At 40.3% G+C, this 22720-nt stretch overlaps 1 protein-coding gene across 3 annotated transcripts in view; it reads right to left on the bottom strand.

Moving 5' to 3' along the window:
- The window catches only part of CNTN1 (contactin 1), a 245585-nt gene that overhangs the window by 136418 nt on the left and 86447 nt on the right, over positions 1 to 22720 (bottom strand). Inside the window, exon 1 of one of the 3 annotated variants that reach the window (XM_082057176.1) lies at positions 17071 to 17197. The exons of the other annotated variants lie outside the window; for them this stretch is intronic. The gene's annotated coding sequence lies outside the window, so the exon portion shown is untranslated. Of the gene's footprint in view, positions 1 to 17070; positions 17198 to 22720 lie in introns of those variants that run through there. 3 annotated transcript variants of the gene reach the window in all.

Below are 22720 nucleotides of genomic sequence, written 5' to 3'. Positions count from 1 at the left end.
AAGGAGTTTCAGTTCTCTTCCTGCTCAGCTAAGTCAACTGAATTTTTGGTGCTATCAGTGAGTGATGTTTAACAGAACTCACCTCCATCATCCCTGCTGTGTTATGTACAGGGAAATGCTAACAGAAGGAAAACGTGGCTATTCTCAGTTACTGCTGAAAAACTAGAGCTCAGGGAACAGATTTGTTTAGTAAGCAGGTATTACATACAGACAGACACATACTGACATTTCTTCTGTTAATAAGCACTGATAAAGTATTCACAGGTTACTTGCTTGAAATGATTCTATGCAATTACATATTTTTAACTGCCTGAAGATGTATTAAATAAGTCATAAGCAACCTGATTATTCTCAGTGATCTCTTCTCCATCACAGTAGGAAATGTAAAAATAAATAAATGACTAGTAACTGTGTATAACACCGTGAGTTAGGAAAAAAAACTTTTTTTTTTTTGTTAATAACTTAGAAGCACACTTCTGTTAGCAAAGATATATAAAATATTTTTTTGCTAATGTACTAATTCGTCACTTTTGGAACAATTCCAACTAGATGATCATTTAATATGCATTAATTGCTGCTATTAATTCCTCTTATTAATATGCATTAATTCTGCTTTCTCTTTCCAGTAACAAATGAAAACCAATATAGACCAGAAGAACAAAACTTTCCTTTTATTTATCATACAGGCATAACTCAAAAGTATGACAATGTCACTTTACTGCAACAGGGAGTGAGAACTGATTTGTGTTCATTCGAGTTCACATAACGCCGAAGCATCCATCAGCTCTTGAAGCTTCTGATTTTCCTAAGCAGTCACCCCTTTGGTTATTAACTGTACTGAATGGGTCTGCTCTGCAGCCCAGAGCAAGAACAGAATCAATAAGATCTGGCAGCAGGCATCAATTCTCTGATTGCAAATGTATTTATTACGAGGTAATTTTCCAGAATTAAGTCCAAGTTGGTTAAAATTTGCAAAGTCCCAATTTGAGAAAACCAAGTACTGTAATTGAATCATTGACATTACAATGAGAACAAGAAAGAGAATATTGCAACAGGTTAGTAATGGAGATTTCTGTCCATGTTAAGCTGCTTTCTTTCTAACAGTATCTCTTACTAACAAGATGCTTGCAAGATCCTCCCTTTTTAACCTCTTTCTCTGTATAGTACCTTGGATTATTTCTTGGTATTTTAAATTATATAATTACCCAGTTATCTGAGGAGACTAGGGAGAAGAACAACAACAAAATTCTGCTCTTCCTCTAATTACCTGTATTAACAGCAAAGAGTTTCTTGGCTGCCTTTGTTTTCTTTGCTTTTCATTCAAGCTGTTTTCTCTGTAGAGACTAAAATATTTATATATGCTTCTCTGAAAATCTCAGCCAAAGAATAAAGATCACATTCCCTAGTGAATTTCAGTGGACCCTGGATACCTCCCTCAAATGCCTTGGAAAATCCTAGCCATTATTTCTTGGAGAAAATTAGTATTTCCACTTCTTTACCATTTATTAGTATATCTGTCCCCTCATAAAACACAGGTAATCTAAGTACCTCGGTTTCAACAGGGAAAATGAGGATAAGATTAACATTGTTTTGCATCACTGTGCTATTTTTTATTTATGATAGTCAAAGAAGGTAAGTAATGTTTATTCACTCATACATCTGGAAATACTAGCAAAGCACTGAATCAGCTGAGCCATATTTCAGGAAACCACATATGCTCCGAATTCAGCATTTGAATGTGCAACCCTTAACTGTATACATGTGTCATCCTCTCTCACAGAAATAGGTTTCCAGTATTTTACTTAGCTCCTGTGATACATGAATTTAGGTATTCCCTAATTAACCAACTGAGAGGAGTTCAGGAAGGTTTTATTCTGCTCTTAGTTACCTTTTTTCTACCTGTTTTTGCAGTTGAAAGCCTGCTCAGTCTGCCAATTATGCATTTCAGGTGATATTTCAGGGCAGAAGCAGAGAAAATATAATGAATCCTCCATGGCACGTGAAGAACGATTGCAAGCGGGCAGCTATGGCACATGCCTCCCTCATCACCGCTGTCCCTGCTGTCCCACCCCGCCAGGAGCCTGCACGCCCAGAAGTGTGTGTGCTCTCACCACACGTGAGATGCAACGTTTGCCAGGGAGGATTTTTAACATCTCTCTGCCCTTTAGATGCTGCTCCCCCCTACACGCGTGTTTTTCTTCCCCAGGCTCCATCTCGCTGCAGGAGCCGGTGTGGCCGCAGCCAGGGGGCTGGCGAGCAGCTCCCTCTGTGCGGTGACTCAGCATCCAGACAGCCCTCAGCACCCCAGAACCCACACCGGGATATATTCCTCATCGCAGGGAGAGACACCTTCTCTAGTAAAGGAAGGACAGGACAGACCCTTGGGCAAGCACGGGTGGGCTGCAGCTTCCCCAGAGGGCAGGGCCTGGGCTGACCCACAGGGCTGGGGAACATGGCGTGCACTCCCACACAGAACGGCGGGGTCAAAAACACCGCTTCAGCCCGATGATTGCTTGACACACTGTCAGTCGGGCACTATGGACAATGCCTGATCTCTGGCACAGTCTTTTTCTAGCTGATTATTAGGTAATTAACAACCAAACATGCACTGTGCACTGAGGCAGGGGTCCATATGTGTTTCTGTGGCATAAGGACTCAGGGGTCCTAACTGGACCAGTAGGTGTTATTAAACATAGATGCAAAATGACAAAGTAAACTCAAAATAAAAAGGCATTTAAGCAAGGAATGGTAGGACACGGGATTCTGGTTGTGACTGCCTGTAATGCTTACTGGCATTCTGATCAGACAGCAAACAGCTTTCAGGTTTATTAAACTGACTGTTTCCCAGTACTCTGTGACAGTATCTCTCTTTGAAACTAGGAGTACATCTTCAAGTTACTGGACACAGAAACTATGAAACTATGAAAATTTTCAAATGCACAGAATATTAATAATATAGAAACTTTAAGCATTTATTGTAATAAATCATTTAATAAGGAAGATCAAGGTAATTTAACTTCTTTTAAAAGGTGGTACCTTTTCTGTATCTCTACATTGGTTCAACAATAATTTTCTTAAATATATCCCAAGTTGTCAAATATTCAAATGAAAATAATATAGATGCTTTAAAAACCTCTCTCATCTTTTTTTTTAATTTCCAGCAAATTACATAATTACAGATAGCTGTCTTTGTACGTAAAATCTCCAACAGTACATAGTTTTCTGAAGGACAATAAGGACAGGCTTCTCCCCTCACTGAATAACAGCCCAGACTTCTATCCAAAATGTAACGGTTTGATTGTCTTAGTTATTTACAGGACAGCCAAGCAATAGATTCTGGGACTTGTTTGCCTGACACACATTTTACTGTAGCTTGCAAACATTACAGAAAATGTACAGATAGAGGGGAAAAAAAAAAAAAAAGTCAATGCAATTTCATTGTCATTATTCAGTTAGGACCTCTAATGAAATAGATCACGTTATTACATTGATTGTCTCAGGGGCTATCCTGCCCCTCCCCACAATGCAGTCATCTATAGCAGATAAAAATTGATCAGAAATGCGCACTCTTGAACAAACTGCAGGGTTCAGTTCAGTATAACAGTATTTATTCTCAGCAATATTTAAACAATCCTTTTAAAAGACACTAGTGAATCTGTACAGCCATTTCCACACGAGAATCCTGACTCTGCATTCCAGCACAGATATCTGAGTCAATGTAACCACACTGCATCATCATAATCCTGCCTCAGCATGTTTCCTCTTCTGCACTCAAATCTACAAATAAAAAATACCCCTTTTTTACCTTAGATGGTGAATTCCTTCTCGTCCTTTTGTTCATAGTAACTATTCCAAGTTCGTATCTTTGAAAAATACAAGGATGGTTGCACCAATAAACTTCACAGATCCTCTCCTGCGGCAGAAAGCAGACTAAAAAAAAAGAAAGACTTCAAGCTGTGACCTCAGAGCAGAGCACAGCCGTTAGCATCCCTCAGCCAACCTTCGGCAGAAAGCAGGTTAGACAGCAGGAAAACTGGCTCCGTACATGGCTGCAATGCTTCCAAATCAAGCATTCTGTGCTGTAAGCTTGGGGATTTATATCTCCTTAAATAGGCCGTCCCACTCAATGCTGCTTGTGTGCATGAAAATATGAAGCATTTCGCTGCAGTCACTTTATGGAAGAAACTACCCCTGTCATCTTTAACAATCTCTGTCACTCTGCTCTGAGACTAAAGAATGAGCACAGCGTGCATAATTCATGCATTAAAATATTCTGTGCGCTTCCTGCAGCAACTGCTACGTCCAGTAATGGGATATTGATCAGCTCATCACTAAAACAATCGGGGTTGGGCAATTGCTTTGCTGCAACAAACAGTATTCCATCCAAAATGGGATGCAGACAACAGGCTGCCCCCCCGCAGCACTCAAGCGTAAGTCCAACATACGTGGTGTGGCATTTACATATTGCAGAGTGTTTAATCTGGACTCTGTGTTTCTTTGACCTTCGAAAAATGCTGCATTATCTGAGCCTTTTATTTGAAGTCAGTATTCCCTGCAGTCTGCTTCTCCTTTTAACTCTATGCAGCATGAGAAACAAGTATGCATTCCTAACCCCATGTTAAAGCACAGTGACCCTCCAAAAGCAAAGAGCAGATAGAAGAGCTTTCTAACCCACTACACATTCTTTGCCCCATATACATCTGCAACTTGTTTGTACCAGGGGCTCAGACTAATCTCATGCTTAATCTGTTTATTACAATGCATATATTATATTCAATCAGAACAGAAATAAACATATGCATCATTTTTGTCTGGGAAAACTCACGTAATTTTTATCTACCAGATCAATGAAAACGAGTCCCAAACTTTCTGCTTCTTCCCACAGATCTGCACACCTTCCAGCCTTTCCAGCACACCCCCTTTTCTTGCACCCCTATAATTTAAACAATCCTCACCAGTTCGCCAGCCCTGTCTTCAGCCCTTGCCTCCAGCAACCTCTGGGCAACCCCACCCTTTGATTGCCACGTGCTTCTCCCTCCACACACTGGAAAACCTCACGACTCCCACCATTTCAGAAGAAAAAGATGAGAGACGAGATGGACAAAAGGAAGACACTAGAGCCATGACTGAGGTGAAACTCCAAAGCAATATTTAAAACTAAAATGACAAAAATCTTTGGTTACCCTGGTGTTGACAAACAGTGTAGTCACTAGAATTTGAACCGCACAGATCTGTAGTTTGCTAAAATCCATGGAATTCTTTCTTACTCTTGATGGAGTTTTGGTCTGACCTTTTTATCACTAAAATACTCTGCAATTGCACGCTTTAAGAGTCCTCCCAACTGAGTTAATTAGAAATTGTCTGAAGCAAGCAGGATTTGGCATACGGTCTGGAAACCAGAATGAATAGAGGCTTTTTCTGAGGAAAATCTGGGAGAAGTTTTGCTTGGTTTGTCTCTCACCAAAGCAATCACCTTTTAGTGTATCTATTATCTACTGTTATCCCTTATGCTAAGTATGCCCCTACATTTCAGTGAGCTGGCAAAGGTGTCATCAAAAAATTGCCATATGTCTTTCTGGTATGTCCTTCCTTAACAGTTACCAGGGCTCTAAAATAACAGCAGTTAATCTCTACTTTGTGATACATCAACAAAGCAGTTCAGATTGTCAAATTCTTCACCCATTACTATACCCTGTGTGCTGGGTCACGATCATCTCTGACAAGCCTTAAACTAGAAGTTACAAACCACATCAGAAAACGTGATGTTGTGAACATGACTGCTTGATTTATCAGATTAGAATGGGAAAAGGCCTCACAGAGGTGAGATTCATGCCCCAGGTCACACAATCCCCACTAGCTTGTTCTGATCTTACTCTAATCGGTTATAAGTGGGAAGCTGTGAAAAAAATGCTCATGTAGGCACTACAGACTAGTCCATCCTACGCTTCCCATTACAGGGGACATCTGCCACTTCTTGCTATGTTGGGATTGTGCTCCAGATAAAGATCTCTCAGTTTGGATAGCTAGCAGTGCGTGCCTACATGTGAGGAAGATGTCCATCCTCTATCAAAGTTTCTTAGAAGTTGTTTGGCTGTTCAGCTCCTGTGGCCTATTTAAGGGTGAGCTGAATCATTCCCATCGCCACTGACCGTAGCAACCAGGTTTGTCAATTATGATTGGAGTGCAGACATGTAGATCACATGTAGATACCAACATGTAGACTGCTCAATTTAGACATCTCAGTCTGGAACTGCATGTGGTTTAACAAAATATTTCCCTGTCACAAGGCAGGAGGCAATGGTAATTTGGGGCACTTAAGTATACTTTGACATCTTCTGCTCTCTCTGTTCAGGCTACGTTAGGGATCCCATAAAGCCTTTCAGCAGTCACTTAAAACTAAATTCATATGTAAATGCAATAACATAGGCGCTATTTTTGACAGTTATGTCCAGAATATGGATTTTAATAATTGATTCAGAAGGAAACTAGATTTCTACATTTTATTAAGAACTAAAGTTAAATTACACATTGAATTCAGAGTTGATATTCCCATTTGAAATCTGAAATGGAAAACATTTCCATGTGGAAGTCATTGGTATTGTAATAAATCAGTCTTAGGCATTTTATGTTTAAAAAAACGTCCTTAGAATTTCTGCAATCTTTGACTGGTATTTTGAAATTTGTATGTAATTTGATGGGTTCCTCAAAGCAAAACTAGAAGCTTTGAGGAATAAAGTAATTCCTCCCCCCACCAGCAAACATTTGTAAGCAGCACAGACAATAAAAAGACAAACTGGGGGCATTTTCTTTGGAAGAACCCGAAGATAAGAAGGGATTTACCATTCAGATGGGTGAAGTCTGAAAACTGGGCAAATTAGTGCTTTGTTGACATTACTGGTGTCAGCAAACACAAACTTGAGTCTTTGTCATAGGTATATCTTATTACATTGAAGTACTGCCTACAGATTCACTCTGTTAGGCACATATCCTAAAGAAAATTGATAATGCATTAGCGTTCTCTGTGTACTTATCTGTATTTTTTAGCGTTTCCTGATTTACCAGAAATGAAAAACATGCAATGAAAATACCCTGCTCTCCTTGCTTTATTACTCTGGTTCCACTCTTCTAATATAAATGATTATATCAGGCATTCACATTCTTAATATGCCTAGGTAGAAATCAGAAGGCAATAGGCATTAACACAAAGACTTATCCTTCATCGCGAATACCAGTTTCAGCACACTCCACACAGCTTCCCAGCCCTACTGGCACATTAACCTCACAAAGTAAAAACTCCAGGCTTGGGAACCTTCTAGCCAGTTGGAAATGTAAAGATGCTCATGGGTCTGAAAGGTTTTAAGTTGTGCTACACAGTGGACTCTCGGTACCCTCAATCACACGATCTCATTTCTAGCAGAGTATATTCTGACAGCACAAAGCCATTTAATGCAGCCATTTCTTGTACATGTCTTACAACTTTTCATTTTATTACAGTAACTAGTTGTTCATATCTCACTGTTTCATGAAACTCTTTATATTATTCTTTTGCTATTCTTCCTTACTGTAGTCTAACCCCTGCCTTTCTTCATCATCATCTTCCTCTTCTGCTTCTCTTCTTACACTGACCAAAAGCTCTGTTCTTCCACAACAAATGAATTCTGTTCTCCTTCATGTTTTCTAGGTAGACTCTTATTCTGCCATTTACTTATCACATCCACAATGACTGTCACCTTGACTCCAGCTCTCAAATCCTCCTGTCTCTGCTTCTCTTTCCACATGCCTATTTCTCCAACAGAAATCTGACAAAACGGAACATGATTTTAATTCCTTTGCTTTCCCTTCCTTTACCCACCTCATTCTTGAAGCACAGAAAATGTCTGTGCTCAGTCCTGCTATATGTTCCACCTTCCTTAGAGCCACAGCTGTCTCACATGGTTTCATTATTTCCTTCAGAAACTCTCATTCCCCTGTCTCTGTTTGCTTTGATTCTCCTCTCATTCTCACTGTTTTTTTTTCATTTCACAAAGAAAAAAACCTCCCAAGTGTTTCCCTTAGCCTCATTTGCTTCTGCAGCCACCATTCCATCTTCCTCCTTTCTTTCAACTCTATATAGCATTAAAACTACTGGATGGTCCCTCTCTTCCTTTCCTGCTGCCTTTTACCCTTCTCATTCAAACGTAGCAACTCTTGCAATCTCTAACATTTATAGTTATCCAGACCTTGGGATCTGTGCTCATTCTTCTTTCTTCCTCAGATGCCAACTGTTTTTCATGGTTAGTGCACCTAAGGTTTTACTTTTGAAGTTCAGGCTTCCTTGACACAGCCTTATCTTGATCTCACTGTTGCTGTGGATGTCATTCAAAGGAACAACTTCATGTTTCTTCTATGCTATACAGAGAATTATTTGGTCTTCTTTCCTCTTAAAACTTCACTCTGGTGCAATCTCCTCTGTGACTACAGTGTCAACTACCATCTCCTGTTTGGATGCTACACCTCTACTCCAATACTACTACACTCTTTTCTAATTGGGATCTCAGCCAATATTTCTGATACTGCCATTTCAGGATTCAGCCAAATTCCATAGAGCCAAATTAGGGTTTTTATTACACACCACAAACTCATCCTGCCAGATCCTTCCTGAATCACTGTGTACAGTGGCACCATCTAGCCCACCATTTAAGACATCTGTCTGAACATTATCTCCAACCCAGATCATCCTCAGCTTGTCAAATCCAGACCAAGTCTTGCAGAATCTTTCTGCACAATAATGCTCCTATACGATCTTTTAATACGCACTTAATTAATACCCTTGTCCGATCCTCATCATGTCAGGGCCAGATTGGTACAAACTCTTTTCCTCTGGCCTGGACAAACACAGCACTGAATCAGAGTGCTGCTGCAAAGATCATTCTTCTGGTGCGTCACTCTGACTGTGTGACCTCTCTCCCTTCACTCCCTTTTTTGGTATGTCAAATACAAACAACTTCATGTTCCCTTCCATGGACCTCTCTCATTATTATTCTCACTCGGTACTGAACACCCAACTTACAATTAGCCTGTAAGTTATTTTTCATTAGCCCCTTGTTAAATCTTACGTCAAGCACTTCTGTGCTTCCTCCCATTACACTTCATGCTTTGGAAGAACTCTCTGCAACACCTGCAAAGTCATCGCATTGCCCTCCTTCAAATTCTTTCTTAAATCTTGTTTGCTATGATAATTACAAAAAAAATTGACAGCCTGTAAGCTGCTCAGGAAAGCTGAGCCCACTGCCTACCCTCATGGCTGATTTTCTTTCACTATTTCTTTGCAATTCCTCGTCTGTCTTCACTTCTTATGTTATACTTCCACTCATAATTATTTATGAGTAATTTTCACTGGGAGATGGACAGACTTTTTATTTTGTTTGTTCAAAGAAGTCTCTGGTTGATGACTGTGACTTTTCAGTACTACAGTAATTAAGAGTATCAGAGGACACAGGAGACTGGGAATCTGACAGGGGTTGTCTAATAGCACCTGGGGAGTCAGAAGCATAATTTGCACTGGCTCACAGTTCCTACAGAATAGTTGTATGAGGTTGACTGAATTCAAGGATGCCAGTTCAGTCATTTAAGCTGAAAACATGATTTTGTTCCTCTGTGGACCACTTTGCTACCAATACTTGAACATGTTCCCCAACAAAACTGCTTGTTCTACTTTACTGTTCAAGTCAGTGTTCTGAGATATCAAAGATACTAATTAATTATATGAAAATGCTTTCTGTAATCACTGTTCGGAAACAACCAAAATATTTAATACAATTATATAAACTGTATGTCAATATAATTGTCCCTACTACATATGGTATACTGTATTCTATTACATAGCACAGGTTTAAAATATCATAGTACATATGGTATAGTTATAACACAATATAAAATAAAAAATATAATAACTGTAGTTATTACAATAGACTACAGACTACTATAGACATCTGCCATATTTCAGGTGTAAAAGAGTATAGGTATATAATAAGAAAAATGACACTCAACGTTCACACGTTCTATATGAAGCCTAAGTCTTCTCCTTCTGTGGAGGTCCTCAATATGAGGCAGTTGTTACTCAAAATGTTGTTTGATTTTCAAGAACTAGCCACACATACAGAGCTGGAGAGAGCACTACTTTCACCTTCTCTTGGCTGTATCCAAGATAACACAGAACATTTCCTTCCAAATGCTTTCCCACATTTACAGACTGATTTATTTCAAATCACTGCTGCTGCAAAACTAGCATGAAGTGCAGCATGACTTGCTGCAGCACATCCCTCTACAGACTGTCTGTAATACTGATGGGAAAATTCTGTTCTTCAGATATTCACCTGGTTTTCTGGTCACATCATTCTCCTTGGGTCAACAGCCCAAGCCCACTATAGCTCTAAATCTCTGCATAAATTTTGAGCTCTTGTGCTTAGCAAAAAAATGTGTTTGATATGATCTTTTCCTATATCCTTATTACTGCTGGTTTTACACTCCGCTGTGCATGCTTCCTCTGTGATGTTTCTGACCTCTGGATTGATTTTTCTATCCATCATTACTTAAGAACCCTCTTCATTCGGTTTATTGGTCCTCATTCATCATACTAACAACTTACATCACCAGATAAACAAAGCCAGCTCTTGTACTTGACCCAGTAGCAATTCCCTGTAGGGTTGCCTGACTTTAAAGCCAGATCCTTCTGATATCCTCATCCAAAGACCCACAAAAATTCAGGGAGCACCACAGGAATCAAATGAGTGATGTGTTTTGGTGAAAATACCCATTACCGTGAGCAGAAATTCAAGGCCGCTGCCTGCGCAGAGCATAGCAACCATTTCAGGGCTGCCAGCTCTTTAAGTGTGCAGCTCAAGCCAATGAATGTTTCCAGTTGACTGAAACGCTTTAGCTACAAGCCGTTTACCGTACAAAGAAGAGACAAACTGCCGCATCCAAAGATCTTGCTGGGGTTGCTCTGAAAAGGGTCAGGTGGGAGGGGGCCGCTGGGTGAGGGCACAAGCCCCCGGCCCCTGCACAAGCAGCGCGGGGCTGGGCTGACCGCAGCCGGGGCAGGCGCGGGTTGGGAGCAGCAGACAAGGCCATTGCAACCGGGCAAGTCTGAGGCCCTGCCAAGATGGGGCAGGGGCAGCGAGGTGCCTGGCCAGGCACAAGCACAGCTAAAGCACGGCTCAGGCAGGCCAGCCCTAAAAGCAGCTCCTGGAGGAAAGGGGGGAAAGGCTTCTCACAGATTTCCTACGAATCTGATCCCAGGCTACACAGCTCCACCATTTCAGAGTTGGGCTGAACACTGGGAGCTAACTCCTCAGAGGAGAAAGGAGCTGGGGAGATTTTTGGTGCACTCAGGCTGCTACAAGCAGGAATGAAAAACGATGAGATTTTCTGTGAAGACTGGTAAGGTGGGGGCAGGAGAGGAAGCAATAAAAAGAAATACGCAAAAAGAGATACGGATTTTGTTCTGAAGCTAGGGGAACAGAAGCTATGGAAAGAGTGTGAAATTGAAAAGCCAAACAAAAATGTCCACGACATCAGCAGAAGGGTGAGAGGAAGGCCACTGTGCAGGCAAGGACAAGCATCGGAAGCATGGGGAGGCAGGTGTGACAAAACTGTCTGAAAGCGAGCAACAGGAGAGGCTCAGCGGCAGCCTGGGTGGAGCCCATGGGGTTGTCTAAAGTGAGGAGCACTTTTGCCTCCTGTTTTAGGGGATCGTGGTCATTTTTTCCACCTGTAAAATGAGGAGCATAGCACATCAGAAGAAAGACTGAAATCAGGGACAGCGTTGGCCTGTCCGCTCTGCCCCTCTGCAGCCAGCAGCTCTGCAGAGAGGTGGCCCCAGTACCCAGCCAAATCAGAAACATGGGGAACAACCTCATCCCCATTCAGCAAGATTTTATGGTCACAGGTATTAACGTGGTGCCCTGAAAAAGTGTTTCAGAAACCAAACCATCAACCTATGTTGCCTGCAGCAAATTCATACTCGTAACGAAGTATACAATAGTCAGAAAAGTTTTCCTCCTGCTCATTTTGTAATCTGCACATTTGGATTTTTATCTGTTTTCTACTCAGTCTGCAAACTGCTCGGAGTAGGCATATTGGATAGCTGCTTTTCAGAGTGGGCTGCTGTCCTTCCCATCACACCGATGGAGGAAATGAGGGTGCCTTCTCCCACAATGACCCACTGAACACTAGAATACATAGATGATTTGCTTGCTTGATTTTACTCCACTCCCTGCTAGCTCTGCATGTCACACCACACTTTTGAATGAGGAAAATGTCAGTGGGTTCCCTGATAACGCAGCATGGGATAGCATTTGGCTGCATACAAATCACAGGAAAACTGAGGTGGGAGGCCAGTATTTAATTTTCATCCTCATGTCAAACATACTTGCCAGTCAGTACCACCCAGTGTTTTCAAATGCAGGTCAACTTAGATCAGTAGCTTGCCAGTAAAGAAGTAAAAGTGACATAAAATAAACAGAAAGCCTCCCACTTTCCTGCCACCAACAGCCTGCATTGTCAGTGACAATCATCCTCTGCTACTCACCACCGGCACACAGCCCTCTCTGCGCTTTGCCAGAGCATGGCTCTTGACTTTGTCATCTCCATTTGTTCACAGTCCTCTGAATCAACAGATGCTCCACAACACACAACACACAGCAGTAGTCCTATCTGACCAGAGAGAAAAAAAACATACCAATACAAATGGCATAAGCAGTTCTTTTTAGCTTTTGAAGAACTGCATTCCTCCAAATAAAAAACGGATCAGACGTTCAGGTTCTCCCAGGAAGGATCTTCCACTGCAGTAATATCTATTTGCAGGTCCAAGAGCAATCATGTTTTTAATCAATCCTCCATACTCTCCTTAGAAATGCTCTGTGAGAAATTACTAACTGCAAACACACAGATAATATAAGATGAGCAGAGATAAATATGTATCATAGATTGCAGGGGGAAGAGCCTAGCAATTAATGGAAGTAGAAGACTCTGAGTTGTCAGTGAGACTTTAGTGTGAACTCAATTAAATTTTGAAACTTCGCTGCTTTGGGAAAAAACTAAAAACTAAGCCAAATCAGTCACTTTCTTAAAATTTGAAATGAGGAGCTCTCTTCTCTTGTTTTCTAACCTATACCAATGCCAGCAGTTTACACAGCTTTTAGGATTTCTGCCTCCTCCCCAAACTGTAATCTGCATAAAACTTTGTTTTTTAATGTGGTATTTTTTTCAGCAAACTGCAGATTTCACCAACACGTAGAAAACAAGTTATTTCCATTGAGTGATGCTGGAACTCAAATGAACAGACTAATGTCTAAAACTTTCTCTGAACAGATAAAAGAATTGTAGGCAGCAGTTAGTGAGAAACGCAATAGATGATATGAGCTACAGACCATGAAGGGTTGCAAACAGTATACAGGATATGCAAGCTGTTTTATTTGTTTTAAAAGAAATATAAATAATATTACTAAAACTAAATTCCTAACTGGGACAACAAATAGTTGTCTTTGAGGAAGCAGGAGCTCAATTTCAAGTCCCAAAGTGAAATGTTGTCATGTAAGAGATGTACTGAAGGAATATTGTCTAGGAATTAGTAAATACTAAGTATGTAAATAACGAATGAAGGAAACCTTTGAATGGGTGTCACCCATTCCTGAAAGAAGAATACTTTTTGGTCAAATGACTAATGTTGCACTTTACTTTAGCAGTAGAAATAAGAATAAAAAAACAACCAAACAAAAAAGCCAAATCCAAAAACCAACACAACAGCCTCCCCCTCCCCAAACAAACAAACAAAAAACAGAAGAATAAATCTAAAGGAGATGACAGTATCATGCATATGTCTTATGTATACAGATGCAAATGTTCACCAACTTTTTTTTAATACAGAAAAATTAAGCTAACAATTTCATATATATATAAACCCTAAGCAATTTAATGCAGATTAAGTATTTCTAGTCATTGGGTAATTCTCTTTTCTGCCACATTCCAAGACCAATGTTTTTTTTTAAGCAGATAATGGGATGGCTAAAGGACCGCAATATTCTCCCACTGCTTGTAGAGACACACACGTAGCTTCTCTATGGTGTGGATGGTCCTATGAAGAGTAACTAAAGAGTACTTCCAGAAATCTCTTCTGTGAACTACTGAGGTCTGCAAAACACTAACAGTAGCTCTTTGACAAATATGAGAAATATATTCCATATAAATGATAAGACTAAATACTGTGCCTTGTGATATACATCAGCTAAAAGACGGCAAACGGTAGTAGTTGCAACACTGCCTTTTGATAGCTCTTCATCTAACTAGTCAGATAAATAATTGAAAATTAACCATTGAGCCCTTGAGTTTATAGCATTTACAATTTATTTATTTATTTTACAGCTGACGTATTAACAGGCAACAGAGACTAATTCTCTGACAGAAAACACATGTGTTTCAAAGGAAAGGAAGCTGAGATGAATGGCTGAACGGACATCTACGGTAACCCACCATAACATGTCTAGGAAAGTAAGCAGCAACATTAATAAAAAGCACAATGTGTACCAAAATACCAAATATCCAGGCCTAGTTATCCCACATGAAGATCTTAAATTCTGAGGAATATGAAAAGATATTATATGTTAGCTTAATTGTATGCTTGGGTGCCATACTTTCTAGGGTTTAGAAAAAGTGATGGACTCTGTTTTGTACACAAAGCTTTTACTTGCAACAGCAGTACAAGCTGAGGGTACTGACAAATAATGGATTTGTGATGAGATCCTCAAATACAATTGCAAATATACCATATGGCATTTAAGATTTGACTAAATGTGATTGATACAGCCCACCTGTTGTGTAGCAGTTTCATGACACAGAAGTTTCACCAAATTTCATATAGAAAGTATTTACGTATTTGTCCTTGTTTTGGCTGAGATGGAGTTAATTTCCTTCCTAGTAGCTTCTGTAGTGCTGTATTTTGGATTTAGTATGAGAATAATGTTGATAACACACTGATGTTTTAGTTGTTGCTATGCAGTCAAGGACTTTTCAGCTCTTTTACTGGCCTCTGAATGAGAAGAAGAGAGTACACAAGAGGTTTGGAGGGGACACAGCTGGGACTGTGGATACCAACTGACCAAAGGGATATCCCATACTATATGACATCACAGTCAACATAAAAATCTGGGGGAAGAAGGAAGAAGAGGGGACATTTGGAGTTATGACATTTGTCTTCCCAAGTAATCATTACACGTGATGCAGCCCTGCTGTCCTGGACATGGCTGAGCACCTGCCTGCCCATGGGAAGTAGTGAATGAATTCCTTGTTTTGCTTTGCTTGAGTGCACAGCTTTTGCTTTACCTATTAAACTGTCTTTACTCACAAGTTTTCACACTTTTACCTTTTTGATTTTTTCACCCATTCCACTCTGGGGGTGGAGTGAGCAAGGAGCAAGTGGCTGCACGGGGCTTAGTTGCTGGCTGGGGTTAAACCATGACGATGTTTGAGCATGAATATGATCTCAAATAAGAGAATTGCAGGCATACAACTTTAAAAATAAATAATTTGTCCATTGCAGAATGAAACAGAACCTTATTTAGTACTCTGTAACGAGGAAGGAATTAAGGAAGTTACCCTTGAACTTGAGTGGAATTGGCCATATTCCATCTCTTCACCCTGTTTTCAGTGTACTTTCTGCCAAAAAGCATGTAAAAGGTTTTGTCCCTATCAGATTAAGTAATGTCCTAAGATAAACTGACAACAAAGAAGGGCAGGAATTTTCTGAACAATTCAATTATGATCTTACCAGGGTATTTCCAGACTACTGATATGTTATCACCACTTAAAAAGCTGGCAATCTTTCGTGATAGGAACACTGAATTTGCTAGATGTCTGTGACCAGAGTCTTACTCTCATTTACTAATATAAAATAAAACTGCTGCTATGCTGCACAAAACATGGAGCACAAATCAGTCACATTTAAATGACCCATGCAAGCTTACAAACTGTGGTCAGGGTTTGAAAAACTGTTTTTCTAATCTACAGGCTCCAATTCTGCCATAAAGCTACAGGCAGTTTCTTTTAACTTGAGCAGGACCACAAGGTTGTTCAAGCGTGTAAAATGTTTGTTTCTTAGTAATTAGTTACGTTTATCACAAAGACATACAAAGACATCTGCTATCTCCTTAAAAACAAGTTGAGATATCACTGAATGCCACTGCTGCTTCAAAAGAAACAGTATGACTTTAATGGGGTTATGGAGGGGGACACAAAGATACTTGTCACTGACACCTACCTAAGGCTGGATGGAGGAGGTGGGTTTGCACCAGCAAGCAGTAAATACCGCATCATGGGTAGTGACTGTGCTGTTCTGACAAAAATCCATGCAAGGGACACCCTGCATGAAGGACAACACAGTCTGTCAAAAATAAACCCGATATAACTCTCCAACAACCAAGGTTTTACTGTCTCCTCTATCTCCACCTCAAGTTCCTCAGTGATGTATGTATACCTTGAAGGACAGTGTGATGTTTTAATTCGTATGTTTTCAGTAAAAATAATGTGCATGATATGTTTTGTACAGGAGGGCAGAAGGGAGTAGCCCTGGCACGCAGAGTCTGGGCAGAAGGAGGGAAAGAAAGCGACTTCTCTGCCGGCTTCACTGCCCAATCGGGGCAAGCTCCCCAGTGCTCTCTGCCTTCCCGGGGAGCCTCTCCTGGGATGTCACCCACACAGAATTGCTCTGCCAGGCAGCGTAGGGTTGGCTGGGGTTTTTGGGGCACAACCAGCTGCGAACCCATAGGTCCAAGGGGAGTAGGAGACCCGAGAGGATGCGGGACCTCCCTGTAGTAAGGAGCAGCTTTGCAGTCAATGGTTACAAAACCAGGGACAACTAGAAGGGACTCCACACCATTTGCTCCACCATGCTGGAGGCAAACCCCAGCTCTGCAAGGATACAGGGGCAGGGACTGGTTTTCAAAGCCTTTTATTTTAAAGTAGTTTACCTACAGTTTTTCCTATTTAATAAGACACTCATTCCAGTTTATTAATTTGTGTCCTCATGAAACCTACCTTATAAATCTTGTTTGGTGCACTTCAGTATGCCATTGGATAGGAAGAAGATAAAGCTCTGTTATCTCAGTTCTCCAAGCACAAGCTCATCACATACACGAGTTACAAAAAAAAGCCTCCGACTTTTCAGTTCGTCTTTCTTTTACCAAGGAATGCTTCTCAAGATATAATTAGGCTTGATGGTTGTTGAGTTTCATACACAGTCTCATCCAAAAAAAGAAGCATGAATCTGGTATTAGAGGAAACCAATAAACAGTATCAAGTGCTTTGCAGTGTTGGAAGGGTCAGAAAGATGGCACAGAAGATTTTGTCACGATGGAAGGAAGATCAGAGACCAAAACTAACAAACTAGAGAAAATATGTGGCTTCTTTCTCTCTCTGTAGTAGAGAACAGTCCAGACAAGGTGTCTGGAAAGTACCTGCACTGCTAATTTTAAAAGAATACTTAAAAACCCTGCTGAGACACATAGCAGTACAAATAGTCGGAACATTGCTCTGCGGTAGCCTTTACCCTTCAATGAAACCAGGTCACTTTCCTGGCTTTTCCTTTAAAAATTCAGACTCTATGCATTCTTATGCAAAAAAAAGAAAATAAATCTTGTAGCATCTCTGATTTTTGTCGTTTCTTCTTTACTAGCTACTTCTGTCTATGCACAGTGCTACAATATGTGCCATTTACTTCACATGACCCCAGTCACATTCTCCATGCCCTTCCCGGGCTCCTTCCAGCCACGGCGTCGAGGGGCAGGGTTTGTGATCAGTGTGTGATCACTGCCACAGGAGGCACCCCAGGGTCCAGCTTCATCTGAAGTTGCTGCTTGGAGAAGGGGCTTCAGCTCCACATCACCCAACCGGGTGAGAAGCAGAGACGAGCTGCCCTGGGCGCTGACGTGCAGAAGCGTCAGTCCAATTCTCCTAATACTGAGTTTATTAAAATAAAATCTAAAATAAAGACTAACAAGTAGCATTTCGTTATATATATGCAGCTGTATACAAGCAGACCTGTCCTAGACTGCTTCAGCATTCAAAATTGCCCCTCAGAGCAATGGACACCTGCAGTATCTTCGCTGAGGTGGTTCCCCAGCACGTTCATCACAAAGCAGACGCAAGAATCAACGATGCATTGGCCACCAGGAAGGATTAAGGGAGTTAGTGCTCCATTTTTTCTTCAACATTTACCTCCTAGGAGAGGTAAAATTGCTTGCAGAGAAGTAAGAAAAGCTCATCAAAATGACCAGGCCTTGGTCTAGATCCAAGGTCCCTAACTACTGAGTCCTGCTGCTTTTCTTTCTATATTCAAAACGAAAGAGATTTTTACCATTTCAAATGGTAATTTTAAAAAAAATCATCTCAGACTGTCTTGTTTTCCTCAGCAGGGGCAGTTTTGAAGATTCATTATCTAATCCCATATGATCAAAACAGTCCACCTTCAAATCACAAAGGATGTCTCTTTGCCAGAAATAGTAATGAATGCCTATCAGTAGGCAAGAAAGTAAATAAATTGCATTAAAATTGCAAACACGCATTTATGAAATACGGGAACCAAGGTTCTAATTCCTGTATGCAGTTACATTCAGAGGGGAATTTACAGAGTAATACTATTCATTAATAATTATTGGTATAATTCCATTATTATGAAAATCAAGGAAGCTTTAAAACACTCATTTGAAAGAGATAACAATCATCTGGGCCCTGATCCAGCAAAGCACTTTAAAATGTTAATTTTCACCATGAAAATAATCAACTGGATTTGAACAGGACTGATATGCTTAGTTTAAGATAATCTTGGCTTTGTTAAGCCTATAATGTGAAGCATTGTAAAAGTAATCTATGAAATCCTGCCAGAACTTTACCTTGATATTACACTGTTATCATACATTCTCCAAATGGGCTACTTTCTTCTGGGGGACTACCAAGTAAATTGAGGAACTTTTATAGGAACTCATTTTGGGAAAACAAATCCACTGTGGACCCAAGAACACTTAAAGCCAATATATAATCAATAGCTAGATGGTCACAAAATTCACATCTGGTATGCAAGGCCAAGATTCAAGTGTCTGACCTGAATCCAAGCCCCAAACCAGGTCTTCCACACCTGATTATGAAACACATTTTCTTCTTCAGTTGCATTTTTCAACAACTAGTTATGCAAGCTCCTTCATAGACCAGGACTTGGGCTAGGTATCTCAGTGTTCAGTTGCAATTTTAGAAGAAAAGGAAGAAACACAGGAACACATTTAATTAAACATCATGACAATGTTTGCCTTTGGAGTGGGTAGGAGCTGATCACAGTGGTTACGGACAAAGAAACCACAAAGCCTTTGTCATCCTTCTGGAAGGGACTCTGCCTGCATCCAGCTCCGGTCCCTTTTCTCTTACCTGATGCACAGAGGCTGCCTCTAAGGCTGGGAGCTTCTCACAGATTGTCCAAGGCTCCCAAAAGCTATCTGCCCATCTGCTTAAAACAGGCAGTGCACCTCTTCAGAGCCCCCTATGGAAATTCGTTCTCTTTTGACCAAAGACTTTCTTCAGCTCACTTACAATTTAAAAACAAACCCAAAATCAAACCAACCAAACAACAACAACAACAACAAAAAAACAAAATAAAAAAAAAAACAAAACAACAACAACAAAACCCAAAACAAAACAAAAAACCCAACCAAACCAACCAAACAACAACATAAACATAACAAAACAAAACAAAACAACAGGGGTATTTAGCTTCAAATGTAGAAAAGGCTTCTTGGAAGCATGTTTATTTTTTTTCCACCAATCATGAAAATAATAGTGGTCAAGGAAGAGTGTCTTCGAATTTCCATAATATAATTTAAACTGGATTTATCTGCAGCAGACTGAATTCTGAAGAACCTAAATAAATTGATCTTCAGCAGTTTTTGAGAGCAACATGAGTTGTCTGCTGTCTTTTTTAATCTACAACATCTGATCATGTTCTCCTTTTTTATTTTTGCTCTTATTTCAGACCAATATTATTATCCACATATGTATTTAAATCTTTCATTTTATGTACAGAGTCCAATAAGTTAATCACCGGTGTCTGATAATAAAGCCCCTCCCTATACCTCTTGGTTGTCACCTGCTGTATGCTAGGCAGAGATTTATCCTTCTAATTGAATTCAGCACAATGAGGAATGAAACATGAGATGAGGAGTTTCACCGACACTTTTATAATGCAACTTACCAAACTCTAGTGTGGGTTCTCCCCTCTCTTCTGTCCCTGTGCAATCAGTGAACACCAGGTTCTGCTGCAGGGCACACAGTGTTCAGAGACACTCATTCCCCATCTCTCCATCCACTGCCCATTTATATAAGAATCATTTTTAATTAGTCTTCACAACTACCTTTATGCTTAGATTCCTGGTGTTCCTAAAGTAATATCTATGGGTTTCAACATTACATATTCACAACCTTTAATCTCAGATCCTACCACCTCCCTCGCTGTACAGGGAGCATGCAAAACAACCACCACAAAAATGACATCATATGCAGGACTCAAGAAACTGAGAAAAGATGTAAAGGCTGTTTTATCATTTACATGTTGCATGATGTTTCAACTCTATTAAGTATAGCTCGGGGCCAGAAAATATGATTGCAAATAACATTAAATGTATTAAAACAAATTATATTTGATTTACTGAAAAGACAGTGCACTGCTGGTGGAATGTAAATGGATTGCCTGACTCATTCAAGCTGAAGGTTAATCCTAGAGGTTTCAGAAACCAAATGGAATAAAAAGCAAAATGTCCCCACAATGCCACTGAAGAACATTTCATTAATTACACACACTTCTACATAGCTTGCAAACTGAAGACAAATGCTTTACAAAGAAAAATAAGGTGACAGGCTAGATTATGAAGTTTATCTATATGCCACGTGGTGCAGGGCTGTGCAGAGACACTGAGCCGGCTCTGGTGCAGCAGCCGGGCTGTGCCCAGCCCCCTGGCAGAGAGCAGGGCCTGACACAGCCGCTGTGCTGCAGTTCCACATCACAGTCCTTCCCACATCTGTGCTGGGGGCACAAACATACCACACATCTCTAACATGCCACGGCACTGCAGGGGCTGGCATCTGCAACACAAGCTGTAAAGCAACAGAGCAGGATGGCAAGGACTGAGGATGGATCGGATGTTGTGAAAGACAAGTGTGGCAGCAATTAGGTCACACGTATGGTTTTCCATATTTCACAACTATGCTGACATTATGTGCCACACTCCAGCTATGTCCTGATTTGAAATGAGAACTGGATGGTAACTCCTCTTTACTGCCTTTTCTTCTCCCCCTCTCCTCTCAAGGTGCACCAGTTTCCTTTCAAGTGAAGGCTGGAAAGAAGCTCTGTTCCATTTAAAGGGCTACCCTAATGGCAAAGACAGGGAGATGAAGGCTGCTGCAGTGTAAATTCATCCCAAGATCAGGATTTTGGGGTGTAGCACTGATGGCATGTGTCCTGCAGGCATCCAGAGCTTAGCTTCATCTACTCCAATATCTTATTCAAGAGGAGCAAGTAGGAGATTAAAGAGAAAAACGTTTGGATTTCCTTAATGAACACCTTTGTCCTCAACCTTTTCTAAGCTTATTCCCTTAAACACAAAGAAATGTATCCCTCTTATCCTCTCTCAGAGAATAATCATTGAATGTTCTTTGGAATGTTACTGACCTCTTTAGAGATAACATATTGTGGTGATGACTTCAACAAATAATTTATTAAGTAAAATGCTTCCTCTTATTAATTTTAGCATTACAAAAAAAAAAAATAATATGTCACTTCCTTTTTAGTATTATTTGAAAGAAGTGGAACTTTGCACACGTGATTAACTTCTGTTGACCATATTGTCATTCTCCAGTTTATCTTCCTTGGAAGTATTTAATCTGAAAAATGAACTGTCCTGATCAACTAATTACTTCATAAAATAATTAGCCTCTGTGTCCAGACACTTCTCTAAATTGTCATATGCTCAAAGAAGAACTAAACACAGTGAAGCAAGAAGTTATTGTCTACACTGTTCCATTCTTTATGACTCAAATGTTCATTTCTTATTGCATATTGAACAAATGCTTTTCATGTGTTGTCCAATATGATCTCTCCCTCTCTATGATGACTGCTTCTGAAAGAAAGCAATGCACGCTACTATTCCAATTAATCTTCCCAGTGTGTCTTTCCTTTCACTCAATAACAACCACATTTGCCTGCCATTATCCTGCCAAATCATTTACCATTGGTTTTGCTCGTAGGTCATCTTCTTTGCTCTATTTCTTTACATTTACATACCACACCTTACCACAAGTTGTCTGGGACACCAGTGACCGAAGCAGGGCAGGAGCAGGCCAGTGGCAGCCACGTGTCCCCACATGGGGAACCTGCATCTCTGCCTGTCAGAAGCCAAATTTAACAACTTTTACAGCACTCTGAAAGGTTGTTTTTTTCACTCAGTTTGCAGAAGGCACTTTATTTGATATTTGTTTTCTTTTTTTTTCTGGTTAGTTTAATGCCCAAGGCCATTGAAGGTTTTATAAAAGCAAGACTTTTAAACTAATTTTCTGCTTTGTTTATAGAAATTACTCAACAGTACTCAAATCCTTTTGTCACAATACAGTAAGTAAGCATATGAATGAAAATAAGAACCTAAATGATTAG

The sequence above is a fragment of the Streptopelia decaocto genome (assembly GCF_964273445.1).
Source record: "Streptopelia decaocto genome assembly, chromosome: 1".
In the NCBI taxonomy this organism is placed as follows: domain Eukaryota; kingdom Metazoa; phylum Chordata; class Aves; order Columbiformes; family Columbidae; genus Streptopelia; species Streptopelia decaocto.
The sequence above is the reverse complement of the archived record's forward strand: the minus strand, read 5'-3'. Positions and strand labels throughout refer to the sequence as shown.